Source organism: Phyllostomus discolor, chromosome 4 (genome assembly GCF_004126475.2).
Source record: "Phyllostomus discolor isolate MPI-MPIP mPhyDis1 chromosome 4, mPhyDis1.pri.v3, whole genome shotgun sequence".
Lineage (NCBI taxonomy): Eukaryota > Metazoa > Chordata > Mammalia > Chiroptera > Phyllostomidae > Phyllostomus > Phyllostomus discolor.
This window is the reverse complement of record NC_040906.2, coordinates 186,974,726-186,998,914: the sequence shown is the minus strand read 5'-3', so window position 1 is coordinate 186,998,914 and position 24,189 is coordinate 186,974,726. Positions and strand designations below refer to the sequence as shown.

Sequence of the window (24,189 nt, the reverse complement as noted above, 5' to 3'; positions counted from 1 at the left end):
TAAGGGGTTTTTTTGTTTGTTCTTTGTTCTTACTCCTGGAAGGCAAACTAAACTTACAAGATTCCTCTGCTAAATACCAGCGTGTCAGAGGAGTTTCACGTTGCTCTATTATCTGGAAAGATAAACTGACCTAGGCCTTTTGCCCTATCTGTGACTCTCCAGAACCTGAAAGAAAACCACAGAAAAAAAACACATTTACGCACGTCAGCATCATAATAAAACCACATAAGCTACAAGGTAGAAATAACAGGCTTTGGTCAGTGCTGCTGGAATGTACTTGTGATAGAAACATCCAGAAGAGTGGCCAAATAAAGCCACATGAACAGCAAACAGCATTTTAACCTTGCTACCTAACTTGTTAGGTAGCAAGTGGTCTCAGCAACAACTGGTAAGAAAAAGCCAGGCTTTCAGTCATCTCTAATGTATTTTTTCCTCCTTCAGGGATTCAATAGAGGATTAACTATGAACTCTTAACTGAAATTAACAGAATTAACCTATGAACTACCAAACTGGCCACATCTATACTACTAAACTCCTCCAGGTCACTCATAGACTCATCTCCTGTTTGTTATAAAGAATACCAATTCTGTTGTTTCTGCCATCTTTGTGACTAGTTAATAAAAATCAATGTTTCTGAAGCAGAAGCAGCTGACCCGTAAGGATGGAACTGGGGCCTAACCAGAAGGGTTATTTCCTGGTTATTTGCCAAGCTACAGCAATCTGTGTTTTGTACAATCCCTTTCCTGAACAGCCCACTTCTTGGTTCTTGGCTGGCAGATCTGTCAGCTCCCTTGCCTGGCATCTCCCTTCACTGATGTTGCCTACACGGCTGTTGCAGGCCATTAGGGGCTTCCCTGGCTGCCTGCTCCAAAGGGGCCCCAGGCCCCTCCCTATCACAGGACTCAGCATCACTTCCTTCAAAGCACGCATCACTATCAGACATGTATGTCATTTTGATTATTGGCTAGTTCTCCCCATGGTAGTGTTTGCAACAAAAGGGCAGCGGCCTTATCTGTCTTGTGACCAGCTGCATTCCTAGAACCCAAAGAGCGCTCGGTCCATCAAAGGCTTTGAATGATTATTCAAAGAATGAGCCATGATTGCCAAAGGAACAAACTGTTAGGAATATTTAATAACCTCATGTGTCAAATATCAACATTAATCTGCAACGAGAAAGCTGTGGTCAGGTAGAATAACCTGTTTAAAATTAAAACCCGGGCATTTATAAAATCTGTTGCATTACCTCTATTTAGGTTAGAACAGCTTTACTTATTTTTTATCGTTCTTTTTCATCTATTTCTCACAAGAGGAAAAGAGGGTCTCAGCCCCAACTGTTAAAACTTGACCCTGTGGTTCTTATGTTCAGGTCAAGTCAGGGAGGAATATACCAATTAAAATGCTGGAGATATTCCTATTCTTGCAAAATACAGAGGTGGGAAAAAGTCATTCGTTTAGAAAAGGACGTGCAGGTTATGATTATACAATAGCTTTAATTTTTCAAAAAGTCACAACTCTAAACCCACTTTTGCCCACCCCATAGTTACTCACTAATTTCCAAACAGTTTTTCCAATGAAATTTTAAAAAGCATCCTTGTGCTTTGACCACTGTGGGTCAGTTCAGGGTATGTGTAAGAGGCAACTGATCAATGTTTCTCTCTCACATGTATATTTCTCTCCCTCTCTCCCTCCCTTTCCCTCTCTCTAAAAACACATGAATATTTAAAATAAATAAATAAAGCATTCTCGTGTTTTTGGGCACTTACTTTATTGTCTTATAATCCTCTATAAGTGTTTCTATTTCCAAATTTGTGATACTTATTTGATTCCAAAACAAATTTATTCACTACACAACTGTCAACTGTTACAAGTTTCTGCCCGAGCATGTTATGCTGTGGAAGCATAAAATATAGCCTCCCCGGACCAACTGAACCTTGCTAAGACAGAATTCTCTCCCAATTACCTTTCCTGCCCAGTGTAGGCACCAGAACCTCTCACCTGATACCTGGTACAGTCCATATGATCCAGCTATTCACAAATAGAACTACTCAAAGTATTCTATACCTCATACCTTGCAGGTAAAAACAACAAAAATTTGTCTCAAGATGCCAAATCCACATTTTCAAAGTTTCCCTACTTAATCATACTCTCCAAACTCTAAGAAAAGTATACTGGGCTCTAATGAATTTCCACTTGCTCCCTGAATAAGATTTGATGGTGGCCTTCAGTCAGTTTGGAAAGACAGTCTCTGTAGTGATTAAGGATGCAGATTCTGGAGTCAGGCATCCAGGTCGAATCCAGCCCTGCCAACAGTGTGCTGTGAAACCAGGTAGGAATTGCTTCATCATTCTGAACAATTAGTTCTCCAAAAGAGGTAAACAAAAGTGCTCACCTCAAGTGCGGTTTTGAGAACTGGATGTACCAAGGCATAGAAACTTCTCAGCACAACACCAGACACACAGTCAAAAGAAAGGTTAGCTGTTTTGTGACCAATATTTTCCCCAATTTGTAGTTGTAACTTCTAAAGCATATTGATTATAAAAGCAACATACTGAAATTTTCATTTTGTGTCATCAATATATACATGTACTTCACAGTTTCTCGGTATGTTTCCCAGATAACGATTAGTACCATGTGAAGGCTCTTGATGTTATCCAAGTCCTTTCTGTGCATCCTACCCCTTGTCTCTCGTCTCACTCCAATGCATTGTCTCAGTATCTGTGTCCTTTCTCTCCATTTTAGTTGTTTTGATTGTTCACTTTCTGAATCATTAGGTAGTGAGTCTGTATTAGCCATTACCAAGGAAGGTCCGAGAACCTGCCTGTGCACCCTTCACCCAACACTAACGCTCAGTGTCCCCGCATGACCAATCTGCCCTCTCACAGTGGGCAGGACCCCCTGCTTCAGCCACTGCCTGAAGCTTGCTTTTCAGATACTGTGGAACAAAAAGGGAGTTTGGTAGAATGAGACTTGTTTCCGTAGAAAACGACATTTCCTGGTTGAAGTTAGAGCTGAAAACAAATTCTTCCTGCCTTCACTACCCACAAAAATGAATGTTATACATTTCCTGTACGATCCATTTAAGTATCTATCTGTCTGTCCTCAATAACTTAGGATATTGCTGGCAAATTTCTACTTGCTTCATACCATGTGATCTATTTAACTACAAATAAGATGGGGTCATTGGTAGCTTACAACACTATTGATGATATGCACATATATGGCCAAAAGACAGGAATCTTGTTTCTTATTTTTAGGTGTTTGTAAAGAGACCAAAAACTCTCAGTTTCATAGTATGAATTGTTATTGTTACCAGGGAAAATATCGAACTAATTTAAGTGTTTCAATCAGATAAATTTTCTATGAGAATAAATTTAATAATAACTATATAGGACAAGTTAATACCAATCATTGGTATTCAATATGGACCTTCCAGTACTGTATCTGCCTTGACAACGTTCCTCTAAAGTAATCCTATATTTTTCTGACTATACAAGTAATAATACATTGCTGCTGAACAAATTTAAATAAGTGAAAACGTACACATACGAAAATTTAAACAACCTGTTTCCCCTTCACTCCCTCTTAGCCTATACTCCCATCTGGCCACTGTCAGTACTTCTGATTATAAATCTGAATGGTCCGGCCACAAATTTTGGAGGAGACATTTTCTTTATTTTCTTAATCATTGAACTCATTTTCTGTCTCGGGTCTTTTCAGTGGTATAAACATAGTTTTAGCCAATACATAATACACTTGGTTCATTCTAGTTTTTCCCCATAAAATCAGAATTTTTCTACTTACCTTCTTTTTTTCCAGGATTACCGGAGGCTGGTCATCTGTCACCGGGACAAAGCTGAGCAATGCTGCGGCGGTATCACTTGGTACCATTGCCTTTCTATGGTACCACCTAAAACTGCTGCTGAGAATTCACCCTAAACTCCTCCAACCCAAAAAGAAAATATTACAGTTGACCCTTAAACAACCCAAGGGTAAGAAACGCTGGCTTTCCACTAGCCGAAAATCCGCGTGCAGAACTACCCACGCTACACGCTCCGCACAGCGCAGCCGCCGAAGGGAGGGTCGGGAGCACGACTCGCCACTAGGTGAAAGGCCGTGCACAACTTTTGACGCCGCGCCTTCCGCGCCCGCCGCACATTGGCCGTTGGCGGATTCAACCAGCCCAACCAACCGCAGATTGAAAGCAGTGCCTTCATCTGGTTGGGAATCTGCGGGAGCCAAACTGTGGGTGGACAAACGAAAATAGTCCTCGGTCTGCGGTTGGTTGATTCAACAGATATAAGGCCTGTGGACAGGAAGGGCAGACCATATTCATGAAAAAAAAAAAATACTGTGTATTAGTGGACCTTCGCTGCTCAAATCCGTGTTGTGTAAGGGCCAACTGTATCTAGATTTTTTTTTTCCCTAAAAGTTTCTGAGCTTGAGTTACCATGCCTGTAGGAGGATAAGTGTAGAAAGAGATAACATTGGATAAACTGTGTTTTCATCCCAGGGAGTACAAGTGACTCAAGGAATTAGGAAAGAATAAAAAGCCAATATTGAGATCAGTGCGGTGAATAGTGGTTCTTGAGACAAAAAGAAAGGTGAGAAGAGGAGATGGGGTTGGGGGTGGGAAGAGGTGGGGGGAAGAGGGATTTAGGGGACAGGGGAGAGAGAAGGGGCCAGGGGAAGGGGGAGGGGCTCGAGGAGGAGAGGGGAGGAACTGCCCCTAACGGGATGGGAACTAGAAGCTAGACTTTGCTTTTGCTAAGAGATGCTTTAGTGATCACAGATAAGGCTCCACGCTCTCCTGTTGGACAGGAATAATTTTACAGAACATCAATATAAGTCAATGCCGCTCTGTAATTCTAATGGATTAGAACAAAAAAAAAAAAATCACTTCATATTTGTCTGAAAAAAAAAGATAAAAACATGAACATTTTGCAAGCCATAAAAATGATCAAGCACCTTCCTAACCTTTCTAATTTCTTTACCAGTTATGGATATAGCCTCACTTTATTCCTCCAACCTTATAGATAAGATTTAAGATACCCAATCACAATTATCCCCACTTCCTAAGAGCGTCCAATCTAGATCAAAGCCCCACTGTCTTGAACTCTACCTAAAATGCCTAACATAGCGCAAAATTCTATAATTCCTTTCTAATTGCCTCTTATAGAAATGTCTCACAGTTCCCCAAGTGGTACATGCTTTGTCCAGAAGCCTTAAATCCAACTTGTTCAACTACAGATGTGTTCCTGGTAACCTTTGGCTATGAGATTTTGGCAGTCTGTTCTTCTGGGAACTCCTGATGAGTTTGCAGAATGCCTCCCAAATTTGTCAAGATAACCAGTAGGGGCCCTGGCTGGCATAGCTCAGTGGATTGAGCTCGGGCTGTGAACCGAAGTGTCGCAGGTTCGATTCCCAGTCAGGGTACATGCTTGGGTTGCAGGCCATGACCCCCAGCAACCACAAATTGATGTTTCTCTTTCTCTTTCTCCCTCCCTTCCCTCCTCTAAAAATAAATAAATAAAATCTTTAAAAAAAAAAAGATAACCAGTAGGGGCAAAGATAATTAAACAAATGATACTAAACAACTAGATATCTATTGGGAAAAAGTGGAGTTTAATTCTTGTACCTTTCATAAAATTAACTCAAAATGGATTATACATATTAACATAAGTGCTAAAACTATAATGCTGCTAATGTGGCTACAATTTCTCAAAACTGGTAATAGCAAGTATATCTTTCCTGTATATGATGAGACTATAAAAATGATAATCACTTTGGCAAACAGCTTGGCAGTCTCCTAGATAGTTAATATCATAATGAAATAGTAAATATGAGTATACTGTTTAGGATAATACTAAAATATACTAGTTGCTCACATTACATTAGAGGTAGCAATCATTTTTTCTTCTTGAAATATAGAGATAGAGGAAATAGAAAAAAGATTCAAAAATATTTTTGAATATGAAAATGATCACTACTAGAATTAGACTTAAGATTACACAGATGCCTTCCAATTCAGTAAGCAATATAAAACAAACAAAATTGGTCCATTGGCAACAGCCCCTTGAAACACATGCATGTTCATAAACCAACTAATATTGCCTAATCTTAGAATACACAGTAGTCTAGATATTGCTGTAAGGTATGTTGTCGATGTGCTTAACATGTAAGATTTTATGACTTTTAATAAAAAGGGATTACCCTCCTTAATTGGGTGGTAGGGGGATAAAGGTTCATCTCATCAGTTGAAGGCTTTAAGAGCAATAACTGAGGTTTCCAGAGAAGTGAGAGGAACCGGGAAAGCATGACAGTGGGAATGAGCTTCCTGGCAGCGCACCAGCAAGACCCCAGTCTCATGGGCAGCTGCAACAGAGACGGATTTTATTTTTTTTAATCTAATTTTATTTTTTAATAAAAGATTTTTATTTATTTATTTTTAGATAGGGGAAAGAGGGAGAAAGAGGAGAGAAACATTGCTGTGTGACAGATACATCAATTGGTTCTTCTCCCATGCCCCCAGCTGGGGGGCTTGGCCTGCTACCCAGCATGTGCCTGGACTGAGAATCAGACCAACAACATTTTGGTTTGCAGGCCTGCACTCAATCCATGGAGCCACACCACCCAGGGCCAGAGACTGTATTTTAAAAAGAAAAAAACAGAGAAATCTGTCATTGAAGTCTGCCCCAGATTTACGGGCCTGAGAGTGCCCTTCATTCTTTTCCTATCCCCCTGCCTTATTATGTCCGTGCACTGTGCCAACATTTTACTTGTGGACAACATTTATAAAGAGAAATAATAAGAAAAATATAAGTTATAAACCTTTCCTGAAGATTTTCAGGAATAACAATTATTTCAAAGAGATTTAAATCCTGCCCTAATTAATTTTCTCCTAGAAGGGAAAGAGGTTTCTAGGAAGTCACTTATGTTCCTTCTGCCTTGTGAAACAATGAACTTTTTACCATGACAAAAGAAAAGTCATTAACATAATATTTGTGTCTTGTCTAGTTTCCAGTGTTCCTCTCATGTTAAAATTGCTTTCTAAAAACATTGCATAATTTCTGCCTCTTTTAACTAGACTGGTTATTTCATAATTGTGAATTACCCAATTTAGACCCCAAAGGATCTTAAGTGCCTACACTTCCCAAAGAGCCATTAGTTTCACCACTGTTTGCTCCTCTAGTAACTCATCCTTCTTGCCAAGCCCCTGATGAGTAATTCACTCTGCTGATCCATCTCTATATTCACTCAAAGATAAGAGTACTTTGAGAGGTGCTCAGCCATACAAATCTGTTGGCCCCAATATGCCACAGCTGATCTTTCAGTAGTAACCACTATGCCATAGCACTAACCCTCATGACTTATGGTTGCTTTTTTAGCATGTTTTAAATGTGCATAGCATTTCCTTCTTCCCACAGAATCCCCAAGATGGCCAGTAGGGTTTATTTCCTTTCCAATTGCCAACCTATAGAAAATAGAAGAATTCTTGCCTCTCAAAAGTAAAAATTAGATGTGAACATGTGAATATGGAAAAATGGTATGGATTACCAAAAACAAAGCTCAGCATAATAGAAGTCCCAAATCATAATTTTTTGGAAGAAATTGAGTAGTATGACCATAATAGTCTTGTACAAGTAAATATCATTTCGTGTGCATCAATAAGTGACTAAAGTCATTAACAAAGAAATGTGCATTGATAGAATAGCTTGTTTTAAATGATAAGTTAAAGACAACCATCATCACTCCTCAAACTCAGAAGCGCGCCTGTAATTTCATATAAATTATTGCATTGATTATCAAATTATTTCTTCAAAGTGAGATTAATGTAAACTTCAACCAAAGTAAGATAACTTAAATTATGAATTATTAGTAATCTGACTACCAGAGTTTTTAAATCCTTGAAGATGTTGCTTTTCTGGATATAGAGGAAGAAATTACATTAAAAGATAAGCTATTCATCTATCTTTTTAATTACAATAAAAAATCAATAAGTCACTCAGAAAAAGATAAATAACCATATGATTTCACTCATATGTGGAATCTAATAAACAAACTGAACTAACAAGAAAAGTAGAGACAGACTGGGGGGATGGTTACGGGGTGGAGGGATCGAGCCAAAGAAAGAAGAACTCTTGGGCATGAACAACGTTGTGGTGATTGCAGTGGGGTGAGGGGAGGAGGATATAAGGAGGATGAATGGTAATGGAAAAAATACAATAAAAGAGAAAAAATCATGTTGAAGTTGAACTTCCAGACTTATCATTGATAATTTGAATGTATTCAAAATACTTTAAATAGCAGTGAAATACTTTGTTGTCCCATGTTGTATAAAGCAGTTGCCCTCTGTTTCATAAGAATAGATGAACCGAGTAGAAGGCTCATAGGGCAAACATGTTTGCATTGTTGGACTATTTTTACTGACCTACTATAAAGGGACTGGATTGTAAAATCATCCCTTAGTTTGCATTCCTGATGTTAATGTATTTACTATGCTGAGAATGATGCTTGGCATGTCATTAGGGCTCAGAAAATATATGTAAAATGAGTAAAGGAATGAACTGGGTAATTAACATACCATCCCTTGCCCATAAAATACAGGCAATATTAACTAATTTTCAGAGTAAATATGATAGGTTATAGATATTGGAAATAATGCCTGAAACAGGTTTGACACAATGCCTGACACTGCTGGTACTCAAGAAAATGATCTATAAAAACCCACGGATTGTTGAACAAGTATCTAATACCTCCTGTAATCCCGTAATTACCTGTCTCTTTTCTCACCACTCGTTACCTAGTTCCCCTCACTCTAAGCTCACAGACTTGCTCCAAACTTCAAATAGAAAACAGAGGCCATTAGATAGGAATGCTCTCACGTGTATCACAAATGCTCTCATTCATATTCAAAACTATAAACATAAGCACAGGCACACCCATCCTTTGACTCTTCCCCCCGGTCTCAGTAGAAATGTCTGTCCTTCCTCCTGGCCATTCCTCCGGTGGGATCCCATTTCCTCCCATCTTCTCAGGGACCGTGTTCTGTCAACCTCTCATCTTCCCCCTCTCTCGTGTGTCTTCAACACATCTCTCCCACTTCCTGTTCTTTTAAATGGGCTCTCTCACGTAAAGTAAACAGCTATCCCTTGACACCGCATTCTTTACTGGTTGCTCTCTTCTCTTTTATTGCCAGTATAGCTACACCTCTCAAAAGATCTGCTTCCCCATGCATGTTCAGGGAGCAGTCCCTCAATAGTTCCAATGGGCCTCTCTTCTTGATAGGACCTCTCTCGAGGAGAGAGAGGTTAATAGGATAAACTATAATTCTCATCCCTATAGTTGTCCTCAGAATGCAACAGACACTCATTCTCTCCCTCCTCCATTATCCATTGAAGATTCCATTCATCATTACCTGTCACCTTGGAAAGTCATGAGACTGATCTGGTGGTTTGACCCAAACCTTCATTCTTGAGGGGCCCGAGCTCTTTCTAGTCATAGCCTTCCCAGGTTAGAGCTGCTCCATGTGCCCATTCAGCTACAGTTGACAGTGGATTGCTCAGAGAATCACCAGGTTCCGTATGTGTCCCTGTCTGCCCCTGCTGTGAAAGCTGCCCTATTTTCTCCTACTGATTGTCCCTCCCAAGATGGTGTCTCTCTTCTCACTGTCTGCTCCCTGGACACAGGGAACCCAGAATATTCTGGCAGTAACCATAGCTTATAATTCATTAAGACTTTTAACTGATTCCCTAGCAAGAGCGTACCCTCTTTAGGACACAGATTTTGTGACGATTAATTGTATGTGTCAACTTGACTGGGCCAAGGAGTCCCCAGATATTTGGTTAAACATTTATGTGTGTGTTGTCTTTGAGGGTCTTTCTGGAGGAGGCAGACATTTGAATTGGTAGACTGGGTAAAGTGGATTGCCTTTCCCAATGTAAGTGGGCCTCATTCAATCCATATAAGGCCTGAAAAGCTCAAAAAAGTGGGGTGCAGAGGATTTGCTTTCTCTGCCTGACTGTCTTCAAGCTGGGACTTTGGTCTTCTCCTACTTTCAGACTCAGACTTTAACTGGAGCTTATACCATTGGCTTTCTTGGTTCTCAGGCCTTCAGACTAGGACTGAAACTATACCATTGCTCTCCTGGGTCTCCAGCTTGCCAACTTCAAGTCTGAGGACTAAGAAAGGGTTACAAAGTTTCAGGGCAGGCAGGAAGCACAAAGGCCCCCAGTAGGTGGCTGGGAGTGGGGATACTGCAGGTTCTACCTTGGTACCTAAAAGCGTGTATTTTTCCTATTGGGGTCACAGTGCCATATGGAGGACTCTGAATTAATGCATGCACTCCATTTTGAAGGTTGGGCACCCCATTCTAGTGGAGTATTACATCCAAACTGACACCACCACTATACCCTTAGAAGGTCATTCCAACACTGTGGAGCCACTGCTCTGGACAGTTCAGGAAGTGATATGTTCAGCAGATCCTGTGGTCATGGCCTTACCCTCACACTCCCACCACCGTGAATTGGGTCTTCTGTCATACTGTGCTGCGTAGGATGACATACACCTGTGGATCTGGTATTCTGTAAGCTCCTGGAAAGGAGTGCAGGCCCAGTCTCCATGAGTGGGAAAACAAACCCACACCCCATACCTACCCAAGTGGACAAACCTCTGGCCCTTCAGGAGGTAACAGGCCCAATATGGCTGACTTGATACCATGTAGCTATTTGGTGTCCTAGAGAAATGCCATATCAGGGCTCAGCATTGGTCTCAGTCACTGACAAACTGGACATTCAGAGGCAGCAGTAGATATATAGGCCTCAGTGTGGAGTCCCTGCTCTGGGGACCATCTAAATCCTTCTCTGCTACCATGGCCACTGTGTTCATGTTCCAGGGGGTTCATATCCTTATCCTGCCTGGAACACCCGGTGACTGAACAAAGACTGCATGATGCCAAACGGCGAAGTCTTTTGCTTCCATTGTGGCTTAGTGCCTCTTCCATGGTGCATACTTTCCAGCAGGCATTAGCATCTGATAAAAAAAACTTCACTCCTTTTGAAGGCCCACTTCCCCTAGCCTTGGTACTCCTTCCTCTGCTGTCTGCCATTTCCACTTCGCTCAGGTGATGGCTCTAGTAAGGTTTCTAAGATCCACTCAAGCATAAGTTTGTTCTATTGCCTGAGATCCTTGCCAGAGGGCTAATCCTCTGCTCCAGGAAAGCACCCCAAGTCAGCAAGTGTTCTTTTATACAGGCTACTTCTGGGCCCCTTGATTAAGCCTTGCTAAAACCCAGTCACTATCTACTCCCTGGGCTCCTACCAGTATGTGGTTAATTCTCGCCACTACTTAGGTGTGTTATTTCCTTTCTCTCTTATCAGGTCCAGCCCATCTCCCAGAAAAGGTTGATTTGGATTTAACCTTAGTTACCAACTTGACAAACTAGAGAGAGGGTGGATGCATTCCTGAAGGGGACAATTTTTGCCATGGGGGGAAAGGCTTTGCAGTATCTTACAACGATAACAAGTGATAGACCTCATGTGGAGAAAAGAGGCAACCTCTGTAAGTTCTGAGCATTCTGAGGACCTGTAGAGCCCAAATCGCCAGGGAGTTCTCCCAAATGTCTCTGTGCATGTGCAGGGCCCCACGACCTGCAGTGGCTGAGCACTTGAACACCTCTGTGGCTCTGCGACTTCCCAAATTCTAGTGGCTATACCTTGACTGGGTATGTTCCCTTCACTGTAGAAGATAATGGCTTATTTGTAAGTTGCCAAAAACCCCTCTCTGGTGCTCAGTAATGGCTGGGAGCAATGAGGCAGAAGCGTGGCCTGAGCATTCACAGGAACAACAACCGAAGGTGATCCGCACACCTCCCTATAGCTGGCCTCGCCGAAGGAGACTGGAGCAGTACATGTGTGGGCTACCACACTTGGTGCTGAGGAGTCTGGGAATAAATTCATGATGCGTACATAGAAAACTAAATGTGACAGATAATTAGAGGGAAGATGAAAAGCTGCATAAGAAAGAAATATGATCATAATTCACTATGGTTCAGTGATAAATTATATTTGAATAATCATAGTAAGAGGTGGAACTTAACCAAGAAAAAAAAGTGCCCAAATGATTTAATCAAATGGGGGAATGTAAACAGAGGAATGGTAACTAGAAGAGACCAAAATTCCTTTTATATAGGAAGTCCCTAAGCAATTTCTAGGAATGAAGAATTGGGAAAGAACAGTAATAAACAGTTACTTTAAAATGTTAAGTACATAATAGGAGTAAAAATTAAAATGCCTGCAGTGGTACTCCAGGGAACAGGAATCCATGCAGCGGGAAGAGGTTTAGCAGAGGACTGCTGTTTTCTTTTTCCTTTTTTTCCTCTACTGTTTTCCTTTCAAGCCTATGATATTATAGTACTTCCTTTTTTTTACTCTCTCAATGTTTTAACTTTGATTAAAATATCAAAATTAAATTTTAAAAGGAAATAGAGCTTTCAATACTTGATTGTCAATTCTAATGAATGATTCACTGCATTTCTCAGACATTCTGCTATTGAAAACTGCATTAATACTTATGTTGTACACATAGCTCATGCCTTAAAGGGACATGCTTTTATTTAATTTCATATCTCACTAGAAGTGTTTTAGAATGCAAAATTTAAAATATCATCTACTATGTCATTAAACAATTTTTAAAAATGTTTTTAAGGCAGGCAGTAGGGAGTTTTATGGGGTTTTAGCTTATTTTCTGATAATACATACTTGGCTCGACATCCACATGTGTCAGCTGTATCAGCTGCCTGCGTGCGTCACTGAGTTCGCTTTGTGGTATTATCTGTAGCCAAAGGAAACACAGAGGAAATCATCGCAGCAGATCCACACATTTTAATCAGTTAAAAAAAAAAGTCTGCTCCCTCCCTGGTATTTTCACACAGCACGCCTATAATAGCAAATTTTAAAAATGCAAAACAAAAAATTATATGTGGATTCTGAGAGCTGCTAATTCAGCCTTAAAAAAAATTGTATGAAGCCAGTTATTCAAAAAAAGCCCTCTAGTCCCAAATTTGCATTGACGTTTCCACAGTAGTGTCACCTAGGGACACTTGTGCTCAGAGCCGTCCAAGATCTTGGCCTCTTTCTTTCACACCTGACTCAGGGAAAGGCCTCATCGTCCAGAAGGCAAAATCAAACCCCTCTTCCCCCCAAAAAACAGGTTTTGTAAAAATCCACTTTGAACAGTAATGATAAGCAATATTCATCATTATATGTACCGTGTATACATTGCTCCATAACATAAGTGCTGGCATGATTAATTTATCCTCGATATCAGATTATTCCTGGATCTGAACGCTCACCCACCTAAGTAGGGAAGCAGCTGATCAATATCAGTCATTGGTATATTTTTCCCAATTCCTTTCAAGGGACTGAACAAAGACCCCAGGGCTGACAGGTAAGAAGAAAAGGGGAGGACGCAGGTTCTTGTCCACGGCTGCCATCTTACTGAGCTTTCATGAGCGTAGCATTCCGCCGTGGCGCGCTTCTCCGTCCCCGTCACCAGGGGACTGCTGATTGGAACAGCCTGCAGACACGGCAGGGCGTTCCTCCCTGAGCCCCTCACGGGGCCCCTCGCTGGGCATCGCCTTGGCCACAGGAACTCTGATGGCTGCCAACAAGGCTGCAGCTTCTAAGATTTCACCTTCACAGATGCCCCCATGACAGTCCTCAATGGGAGAAGTCAGCCCTTACTTGTTTTTTCCTTATTTTGGGGGGGCGGGGGGGGGGGGGGCAAGGGAGTGTGGGGAGTTAAGTCTGCTCCACTAGGGCAGGGAAGAGGTAGGGCATGAAGGAAATTGCCCCATTAAATTATTAATACCTTGTCCTGCCACAGTTATTAAAATTTTTCAGTTACTTGCCCAATTTTCCTTACGGTAATAAAGAGTATGTGTATAATACTCATATTCATGCTTGAAATAATTACAGTAATGCCTTGCCAACCATGCTCGTGAAAAGTTCTGGGACTGTCAAAACAGTTGGCAATATTTTTCATTAAAAAATAAAAGGTTGGACAGAAAAAAAGTTTAAATGGCTAGATATATACAATATTTAACAGCAGAGTAAAATAAAGTCTTGTCCAAAACAAATCATAGTTGTCATTAAAAACATGGTCCAGGAGGAAATCTTCCATGAGTGCCTCTTACAGTTGTTCTAGAACTACTGCTGGCCCGGGCTTGCTGCTGTGAGCTGTTGAGGCATTTGTGCTCATCAGTCAGTTAAAAGAGTGAGAACCATCACCTACTTCCTTGAAATTTAAGTTCGCACATTTGTAATCTTCCCAGAGGCCCCACTCTACACCAGCATGAAAGGCAATGGAAAGATATATTCATAACCTTTGAGGTATTAGCATTGTCAAATCTTTTTATTTTTCTTAATGAAATAGTGCCTAACTGAACCCCACTCACCGAGGATGCCAATAATTTCTGTATTAGTTATTATTGGTGCTCACTCATTGTCTTTTACCAAATGCTTGTGCCTTTTTATAAATCAGCAAGATGATTAAGAAGTATTTTCCCAGATTAGTCTTAGATACATTTGTTGAAAGAATAAAATGTAAAAGATCTTTTCTCTCTGCGCACCCTGCAGACCTAGATGCCTGAAAGAGAAAAGAGAATCCTGAGGATTTAGCATTTTTTCCTGTGTGAGGATCATTGAAGCACCTGTTAAAATACTAATTTTTGGCTGCAATCCCTAGAGGTTATGATTCAATGGGTCTGGGGCAGGGCCCAAATTTCTGGGGCAGAAATTTGTGTTTTGTGTATTTATAAAGTTTAATAAGTGATTTGATATTCAGATTTAGGAACATGTGTAAAGGACTGAATTATACCTTACATACGTAAAATTGGTTATAAAAATTGAAATCACTATAAGTATAGCCTAGGAGTTTCAAGAACTGTGGTTGGCAAGAAATTACCATAATTTTATGAGACGTAATTTTACATATATGGCCCTCTGCTTTTTGTTATTGTGGTAAAGAATACTAACAAAATTTACCATTTTAACCATTTTAAGTACACAGTTCAGGGGTATTAAGTACACTCACATTGTTGTGTGGCCATCCGCATCATCCATTTCCAGGACTTTCATTCTCCTCAGTGCTAGATCTTTAACCATCAAACACCAACTCTGTTCTCCCCTTCCCTCCAGCCCCTGGCAGCCACCATTCTACATTCTGTCTCTGTGACTTTGATTAGTCTAGCTACCTCATAAAGGTAGACTCATACAGTGTTTGTCTTTTTGTGACTGGCTCATTTCACTCAGCATGATATCCTCAGAGTTCATTCATGTTGTTGCATGTGTCAGAATTGCCTTCCTTTTTAAAGCAGGATAGCATTCCATTGTGTACATTTATTTATCCATTAATCCATTGATGGACACTTGGGCTGCTTTACCTTTTGACTACTGTGAGTAATACTGCCATGAATGTGGTAGGTACACAAATACCTGCTCAAATTCCTGCTTTCAAGTCTTTTGGATATATAGCCAGAAGTGAAATTGCTGTAATTCTTACAATACTCTTAAGGTAAAGGAATGCCCGCATGTATTTTATCTGCAAATTCCTGAGATATGAATGTAATGCTGATTTTCTAAAGTCACAGTAGTAAGACTAACCTCACATTTGTGGCTTTTTCTCTACTGGCTCTTCCGTTCTAGGCCTTTATATCTAGGTTTGTTTTTGTTTTTTCCATCTTCAACATGCTCTCGCCTGACAACTTCACCATTCCCTCGACTTAAGTTATTTCCCTTGCTCACAATTTCCAAATTCACCGTCAGGCCCCGATTATCTCCTCTAATTTCTGTTGCCTGATGAGCCTTATCTTTGTGAATGAATAAGCTATGTCCCAGGAGCATTGTTCCATTAGCCATTCTCTCTCTCTCCTGGATCTTCGACCTCTATGGTTCTATCAGCTTCTTCCCCAGAGGCTGCAATTCTGGTTTAAAACAGAGATTCCTGCTATCTTTGAAAACAAAAACACAGCAGCCCATATTTCTGTTGATGGTCCATCAACCCTATTTCTAATGCTAAACATAGGCTCCTGTGTTCACACACATACACACAGAGATTTGGCAGTTGCTCTAATGAATGAGCAGGATGGGGTGTTCACCTCACATTTTGCCCTAATTGGTAGACCCAATAACCAGGGAAACAGTCCTAGTTTGCAACTGAAACAGAAAAGAGGTTTTTTAGCTGAAGATTAAAGACAGAACTGTGTTATTTTCCTCACCCCTACATTACTTAGATAACAAGTATACTTCAAAACAAATACTTCCCTTGTCAGTGGTCACACACATGCACACACACATACACACCTTTCAAAGAAGCACCCTGTCACAGACTTTCACTCATGCCTGAAGCACAAGTCCCTGGCTCGGCCCCTGTGTCGGTAGTACCTGCTGCCAATTGCAGAAGCAGTTGATTACTTGCTCGAATTGACCAATGGCCAAATGGCCTGCGGCTGTTTGAAATCTCAGGCCCTCCAAGTACCAAAATGTATAAAACATGTTTCAGAAAAATCCACTGGAGTCCCCAAAGTCAGACTTTCAATTCAAAAGTTGCCTCCTCACCGGAGAGTGCTCACAAATCACTTGCCGGGCTCGCCATGGCTGCAGAGGTGTGACAGGGCGTGTGCACAGATGGATGCAGGCCGAGCTGCAAGTGAGGCCCTATCTTCAGCTACGGCGCACAAAACAGTGTTTGTGGATGAGGAATAAATCTTTCATTAAAATGGCAGGTGGTAGATGTGGTTTCTTTACTTCCAACAAAATCCTAATAAGAGAATAGGAGAACAAGCCAAATTTTAAAATGCGAATCCAAAAAGTAGGGAAGAAGCCCTGGGCTCTTGAATTAGAAACCCTCCCCACAGCCTGCTGAGAGAGCTTACGTCTCACATGCTCCTTACCTTTACTGCTAAGCCCCATGCAATCTCTCGCTCCATTCTCTCCCAGCCACAGCTGTATTTCCGGAGCAGCACTGGGACTATTCTGCCAAGGCCAGTACTCTAAAACGCAATACAGCAAAATGCTATTAAATCTATTAAATTCATCTCTTTAATAAATTATAGTTTGGTGGTGGTCCAGTGAAACTGACAATTTCATACATTCTAATTATACTGTAAAAGTGTGAAATTATTTTCTAAAGCTATTTGGCTATATGTGTCAAGAACCATCAAAAAGTTACATACATTAACTTAGTGATTATGCTTTCTAATAATCCAAAATGGGTAAAAAGTGAATATGTACATATACATATATAAATATATACTTACAGTAGGGATATTTTAATAAAAATGAAGTACTATCCAACAAATGAGCAATGTTTAAGTAAATTACAATACAAATACTCGAACTATTGCTATGTCTATTATTACAAACATCATTGTAAAAACCTAGTAAGTGTGAAAATGCACTTGGTAGAGAGCTAAATACAGAAAATACAACTGCAAATATGTAAAAAAAATCTGCATGAGACAGAACCTGTGAGGATGGATAACAAAATTTGCACAATGATGTGTTAAGGTAGCAGCACTGTGCTTTTGCTCAATTTGAGTAGTTTGCTAACATTTTTGCATTATTTTTAAAATAAAAAGTGTCTGGCATTTTTAAATAGTTAGCATCATATGACCGTATAAAATCATTATTAAAATACCTTCACAATGATTATGAATACATATTCTCTAATACATAATGATTGTAGTTGCTTTTTAATGCACACGAATTATTTTTCTAATTTGAAATTCATCTAAGATGATTCCAAACAATCTAAAAACCTAATGCATTTACTCCATTTAGTCTGTTAAACCAGCTATTTTATAGTCTAGTGCCCAAATGGATGTCTCGAATGTGTGCAAATACAATGGATTTTCAAGCTCATTCAATTTCTAACCATATACCTTGAATGAGGCTTGAAGTTTATATTATTTTATCTCAGACACTAATAAAATGGTTCTGACTGTGTAATTTTCAACAGGGCCAAATAAAATCTTCACAAATTATATGGCTGAGATACTTTATCACTATAGATTAGACTAAGTACCAAATAGCAGCAGAAAATATGAAAAAAATAAAAGGAGTCCAGAGCAGAAGCAAGAGATTTTGTTCCACTGACTATGTTCTGGACAAAGAAATGTGAAAGATGCAAACTGGCTGAGAAGCACTTTTATTTTATTTAATGGTAATAAAAGAGTTGGTATCATATCAGAACAAATGCATGCAACATCTCATTCCTTTCCGTGGATCATGCTAATGAAAAGTGCATCCTGATCATAGTGCTACATAGGACCACAGAGATAAAATGAACAAGTGTGGGATGGCCAATTAGGGAGAAGGAGAAAGAGCTGCAAAAGCAGGGAACTCCCTTTTACCGCCCACTCCTTCCCCGTCTCCTGCCTGAGCTGAAGAGTGAGAAATTTCTTTGCAGACTCCTCCATGAGTTTCAGAGTTCTCCAGTCACATCTATATTTTATAAATGAGTTGTCACTCTCAGAACACAAAAACCACAAGAAAATGTTTGTATTCAAAGCACATTATAGGGGGAGTTTCAACAGGCTCCCATGTGTTTCCTCTCTGCCAGTGAAAAGCTTGTGGAAACCAGTTTGCCGTTTCCAGGCCTCTTGATGTCCTACCTGCCATTCGAACAACCACTGGATGACCAGGCCACAGCTAAAATGAGGACATGTCATTTCTCTCCTCCATGTCCTCTAAGCAGCAGACAATTTGAATTATTATAGGATTTCAAGCTGTATTTCTTAGGGTTTTAACATACTTAGTCTTGTGGTTTTACCTGAAATTTTTGTTGGTGGTGGTTTCTAGCATTCTTCCAAGAACCAGTTTAAATGTGTTGTCCAATGTGAACTGAAGCGGTGGAAGGCGGGAAGCTGCTGCGGGAACTCCCTGGGTATTTACACTGTCTGCGTCTCAGCGAGGAAGCCACATATTGAAGACAATGTCTGGAAGCTTCTACTTTGTACTTGTTGGCCACCATGATAATCCAGTTTTTGAAATGGAGTTTTTCCCAGCTGGTAAAGCAGAATCCAAAGATGATTGTCGTCACTTGAACCAGTTCACAGCTCACGCTGCCCTTGACCTGGTAGATAGGAGCATGTGGCTGTCCAACAACATGTACTTGAAAACTGTGGACAAGTTCAATGAGTGGTTCGTTTTAGCATTTGTTACTGCAAGCCATGTGAGATCCATTATGCTTCATGACATAGGCAAGAAGATGGAATAAAGAACTTCTTTACTGATGTCTATGATTTATACATAAAGTTTGCAATGAATCCATTTTATGAACCCAATTCTCCTATTCGATCCAGTGCATTTGATGGAAAAGTCCAGTTTCTTGGGAAGAAACACCTTTTAAACTGAGTGCAGGAAAATTCAGAAATAATGTCACCACAATGGGGTATACTCAGGAATGTGTACATTGGAAGTTACTTGATTAAATAGCCTGGAAAAGTTTTACTTGTAGTCTCAATTTATCTAAACCTAGTCAAATTACTTTTATAGTTAAAAATAGTACATTCAGTTTGTTAGAATTATCAACAGATCAACATTTTGCTTAGGAATAGTTATTTATAAGTACTTTATTCATAACCTTGAAATATCTTTATTTTAAAAATTGAAAATAAGCTTTTGACTTCTTCATTCAGAGAGCTTGACCTTGATGTAACAGTCCTGAACCAAGTGTCATTGTCAGGAGTTGGAAGACATATTTAAAACTAAAGTGTCAGCGTGGGCTGCGAACCAAAGTATCGCAGGCTCGATTCCCAGCCAGGGCACATGCCTGGGTTGCAGGCCACGGCCCCCTGCAACCACACATTGATGTTTCTCTCTCTCTCTTTCTCCCTCCCTTCCCTCTCTAAAAATAAATATAAATAAATAAATCTTTTTTTAAAAAAAAAAAAAACAGCCTTTCAGAATTGAATGTAATTTAAAAAACAACAACAACAACCAAAAAAAAACTAAAGTGTCTGCAGTGGGGAGTGAAGTTGATAGCAGGTACATGAGCTTACCTATACATGAAGACATGTTATAGAAATGTGTAGGCACTATGTATAGCATTACTCAAGAAACTGAAGCAAAAGCTTTTGCAGTGCCCAACACCACATGCCTACCCTGTCTGAGGCTGGGAACAGTGATCCCGCTGTCATTCTGGAATCCAGGACCCATGCCTGTAAAATGAGAGGTTGGGTCCAAAGTGCCAGGCTGTGCTCTTTTATTTCCTTTCCCTTAGACTGTGTTCTAATCAGAGGTGTCCAGCCTGCAGCCCATGGGCCATGTGCAGCCCAGGATAGCTATGAATGCTGCCCAACACAAAATTGTAAATTTACTTAAAACATTATGAGGTTTTTTTGTGTGTGATTATGCATTAACAATGTACTTAATGTGTGGCCCAAGACAATTCTTCTTCTTCCAGCATGGCCCAGAAACACCAAAAGGTTGGACACTCCTGGAAATGAACTTGATGATATATGTACTAGTAAAAAGTTGTAAGGCAATTTTAGAGTTGTAAACAAAGAAAAGCTTGTATTATATTAACACTTGCATACTACCTAGTTGTACACTCGGGGGGTGGGGCAGGAGTGGTCTCTTGTACTTTAACAAGTGTGGGATCTTACTGTGAACAAGTAAATGTCAATACAAAAGCAAGTTAATACAACCACACATTTTCTATGCTAATCAAAAGCACTTGAATAATTTTGTTCATTCTGAATAACTTGCGCAAGTAATTCTAAGTTTGGTCTTACATCTTTGTGTGAAGTTACTACCATAATTATTCCCCCGTCTATTTTTTTGACTTCTTAAATAAAGATGTTTGTCCAAGAAAAAAAAAATTGTTGTCAAATGCTTCCCATTACATCAAGTCAAAACTGGTCAATACATAGAGTTGGGAGGGGCTTAGTAGATACCTAGTAAAAGCCTAATCCTTTTGTAGATAACAAACCTGAAATCCAAAGAAATCCAGCAACTGGCTTAACTTCTGTAACTATAACATTAATGTATCTATGATCCACGTCTGGCTTGCAATCCAGTATTCTTTCATCTGTGCTAACCTGCATCCTATTCTCACTCCACATTAGTCCCTGTTCTAACTTAGTAGAATTTGAGAGTTATAATTATCTTCAGGTTAAGCAATTTGATCACATAAAATTTTTTTATTTTTGTGTAGCAAGCGAAAAATTCCATGGACAAAATCAAAAGGCAAAACAACTTAGAGAAATAATTGGTAACAGGACAAAATGTCTATCTCCTTAGTAAAGAGTTTTTCAAGTCAAAAAAGACCAACAGCTCAGCAGCATAATGGGCAAAAGGTTTACCTGAACCGTTGGAAATGATCGTTTTGGAGACACGTTCGGGTGAAAGTAGTGCCACTCTCTAACTCAACTAATTGCTGAGAAGAACTGCCTTCATTCATACATTAGTCATTAAGTTTTTAAAAAGTGAACAAGCATTGAATTGAAACAAAAACACTCTAAGAAAAAGATAGGAAAAAAATATGACCAAAAAAATACACAAACCCAGAGCACAGACCCCAAATATATTGCTGAGAAGATGGTAAAGACCTTAAATAGTTCTGGATAACAGGGAATTTAATGAAACTATGGCAGCCATAAATACTGAGAGGGATGGGGGGAATGGAAGGGAAAAATAAGACCATCACAAAAATAAAAGGCACATTTAGAAGCAATAGAAAGGAGAACAGATAAAACAAAATCGAGGTCATGAAGAGCAAAATTGAGAACTGTGGAGAGCAGGACCAATAAAAGGGCATTGGTCTGGTCAATAAAAACAGCATAGTACTTATATAAAACATAAAGTATATAAAACAAAGTGGAGTCACTCATGTCAACCAAGATGGCTGCCAGTCAGCCAGGATGCTGGTTCAAGAGGGAAACTACCTAAGTCAGAGCAGACACATCTGGCAAGGAGACATACCTAAGACATCCACACTTGTGGTCAGAATAGCCATGTCCAGAAAGTGGGACCACCCATAGTTAGGCTTCTGTAGAAAGTCCCCGCTTGCCATCATGGGTGCCAAGCAGAACAGCCACGTACCACCCATAGGCTCCTAGACAAATTCCCCACTTGGCATCAGGGGTGCCAAGACACTTATCAAAAGACCCAGAAGGGTGGAGCACACCACTTTCAAGGTATAACTGAGGCAAGCTCCAGACCACTGCTGAGACAGCCGAGCTCCACACACCAGAGTGCTGCTCCATGCCATGCTTATCTCCCTGGGCATGGGCTGCCCTGCTGGACCGAGGGCTTTGTGTGCCCTGCTGCCCACCTGGCTCCAGAGACCCTTCCTTGCAAGATGCTAACAACTTCCTTGCCCACCTTGCCCAGACCTGCAGACTGAGACTCTGGGACTCGGGTTTGTTATTCCCCACTGATTGCTGTGTGTGTGTTATGTTTCTCTTAGTTTGTTAGGGCGTGAGTAGGATACTAATATACACTGATGTTCTACTTTGCATGAACCTGCATTCAACAAAAGCTGAGTGAATAGCATAGTTACTGTGTGTGACTCCTTTCTATCCCTTGTGCTGGGCTGCTCCAAGCAGTTGCTGAGCCAGCCGAGCAGTTGCCCAGGTGACTTATAGGAAAGACTATCATGAACATACGCTCATGACAAGAACACTGAGCAAGACCAAAATAGTTTAAAAGGACTGGAGAGAAAATAAAAGCTGTAAGAGAAAGAGAAAATCACATATACACTTATTTGGTGCTTTTGAAAAAGAAAAAGAGATTATTATAGTCATTGCACTGTCCGAGCACAAAGAGACCATTTGCAACATGAATGAATTTAGGAAATGTAGTCCCCTGAACACTTCTTAAAGAAACAAATATCAGTCACTCAATAAAAGGAAGGAAAATCTGTGGCAAAAGTGATGGCAGTAAGCAGGGAATCCACCTGGGTGTAGGACGTAAATTGAACCACTGCAGCTACGATGGTGACAGTTCAGCCAAGGACCGGACTGACCAGCTGATGATGTACAAGGTGCTATGACCCATCTAAGTAGGAAAGGTGTTGTGAGAGAGGGTAGTGGCCAAGGGTACAAACTGATATGTGTTGTTTAAAATAAATGATTCATGTACAGCCTAAATAATACACTGTATATTACACTGTATACTATTGTACAGTGTAGAAAGACCCACTAGAAACCTGAGAATGTGCATTCTTTCGAGAAAATAATGGAAAGGTAACAAAAGAAAAAGAATCAGGTGAAATCTCATAGTAAGACACGGTGTACTAAAAAGCTAAGTTTGAAACCAGGTGGCAGTACAAATGGAAGTAAAAGAAGCCACAAGGACTCATCTGGCAAACCCAGACCAAAGGAAGGCAGGGCTGTGATAAGCAGGGTCAGACAGTGCTGCATACAAGGCAGAAAGCACCAGACGTGGCACAGGCACTCCAGGACAAGCCCACAGTTAACAGCACGGACCTAACACTCATGTATATTAATGTACCAAATAATAGCAAACTGTTCTTTTAAAAAAAAAACAAGAAATACAAAGAAACACACAGAAACAAAAAAATATTTAGAAGACTAAATCATCTCTCTCAATGATAAATGAAGTGAAAGAAAAATAATGGTGATCCAACTTGACCTAACCAATAAGACAGATGTGTTTATTTAAATCAAATTCACATTTCAAGTGAATTTGTAAAATTCAAGTGCACGTAAAACATTTTTGAAATTCACTTTATATTATGCCACAAAAAATAGGTTCCTAAAAGTAAAAATAATATACATGATTTTTATTATAATAAATATGGAAATTAATCACAAAATTAGAAAGATTAAATACGATGCTACATATAAACATTAAATGTGTTCCTAATACAATTTTTAGGAAAGAGGAAACCATGTTGTCGATGGTTTCCTTTGCTATGAAAAAACTTTTCAGTTTGATGTAGTCTCATTTATTTTTTTTTCTTTTGTTTCCCTTGCCTGAAGAGCTGTACCAGAAGAAATATTGCTATGAGTAATGTCTAAGATTTTAATGCCTGTTCTCTTCTAGGATTTTTATGGTTTCGAGTCTAACATTTGAGTCTTTAGTCCATCTTGAATTTACTGTCATGTGTGGTGTAAGAAAGTGGTCTAGTTTCATTTGTCTGCACATATCTTTCCAATTTTCC

General features: G+C 39.9%; 1 pseudogene; it reads left to right on the top strand.

Moving 5' to 3' along the window:
• The first annotated feature begins 18,738 nt into the window (after positions 1-18,738).
• Positions 18,739-19,757, top strand: LOC114495367 (annotated as a pseudogene).
• Positions 19,758-24,189: the final 4,432 nt, after the last annotated feature.